Source organism: Arachis stenosperma, chromosome 10 (assembly GCF_014773155.1).
Source record: "Arachis stenosperma cultivar V10309 chromosome 10, arast.V10309.gnm1.PFL2, whole genome shotgun sequence".
In the NCBI taxonomy this organism is placed as follows: domain Eukaryota; kingdom Viridiplantae; phylum Streptophyta; class Magnoliopsida; order Fabales; family Fabaceae; genus Arachis; species Arachis stenosperma.
Window position 1 is genome coordinate 96146920 of NC_080386.1, and position 1353 is coordinate 96148272.

Here is a 1353-nt window from a genome sequence, read left to right on the forward strand (position 1 = left end):
ATGCAAGGAAGGTGCTGGGTGACTTTACTGCACCTACTCCTGATTTTTATGGGAGAAGCATCTCTATCCCTGCCATTGGAGCAAACAACTTTGAGCTTAAGCCTCAATTAGTTTCTCTAATGCAACAGAATTGCAAGTTTCATGGACTTCCAATGGAAGATCCTCATCAGTTCTTAGCTGAATTCTTGCAAATCTGTGACACAGTCAAGACTAATGGGGTTAACCCTGAGGTCTATAGACTGATGCTATTCCCTTTTGCTGTAAGAGACAGAGCTAGAATATGGTTGGATTCTCAACCTAAAGAAAGCCTGGACTCTTGGGAAAAGCTAGTCAATGCCTTCTTGGCAAAGTTCTTTCCACCACAAAGATGGAGTAAGCTTAGAGTGGAAGTCCAAACCTTCAGACAGAAGGATGGAGAATCCCTCTATGAAGCTTGGGAAAGATACAAACAATTAATCAGAAGATGTCCCTCAGACATGCTTTCTGAATGGAGCATCATAGGTATTTTCTATGATGGTCTCTCTGAACTATCCAAGATGTCTTTGGATAGCTCGGCTGGAGGATCTCTTCATCTGAAGAAGACGCCTGCAGAAGCTCAAGAATTGATTGAAATGGTTGCAAATAACCAATTCATGTACACTTCTGAAAGGAATCCTGTGAACAATGGGACTAGTCAGAAGAAAGGAGTTCTTGAGATTGACACTCTGAATGCCATATTGGCTCAGAACAAGATATTGACTCAACAAGTCAATTTGATTTCTCAAAGTCTGTCTGGAATGCAAAATGCACCAAGCAGTACTAAGGAAGCTTCATCTGAGGAAGAAGCTTATGATCCTGAGAACCCTTCAGTGGAAGAGGTAAATTACCTAGGAGAACCCTATGGTAACACCTATAATTCTTCATGGAGAAATCACCCAAATCTCTCATGGAAGAATCAAGAGAGACCTCAACAAGGTTTCAATAATAATGGTGGAAGAAACAGGTTTAACAATGGTAAACCTTTTCCATCATCTTCTCAGCAACAGACAGAGAGCTCTAAGCAGAATACCTCTGACTTAGCAACCATGGTCTCTGATCTAATCAAGACCACTCAAAGTTTCATGAATGAAACAAGGTCCTCCATCAGAAATTTGGAAGGACAAGTGGGTCAGCTGAGCAAGAAAGTTACTGAACTCCCTCCTAGCACTCTCCCAAGTAATACAGAAGAAAATCCAAAAGGAGAGTGCAAAGCCATAACCATGGCCGAATGTGGAGAGGAAAGAGAAGAGGAGGACGCCACTGAGGAAGACCTCAGTGGGCGTGTACCAGTCTCCTCTGAGGACCAATGGGAATCTGAGGCTCAAAATGAGACCA

General features: G+C 42.5%; 1 non-coding gene across 1 annotated transcript; it reads right to left on the reverse strand.

Moving 5' to 3' along the window:
- Window positions 1-374: 374 nt before the first annotated feature.
- On the reverse strand, window positions 375-482 carry LOC130959098 (small nucleolar RNA R71). Its single transcript, XR_009078193.1, has one exon. It is a non-coding gene; the product is annotated as a small nucleolar RNA R71 (small nucleolar RNA).
- Window positions 483-1353: the final 871 nt, after the last annotated feature.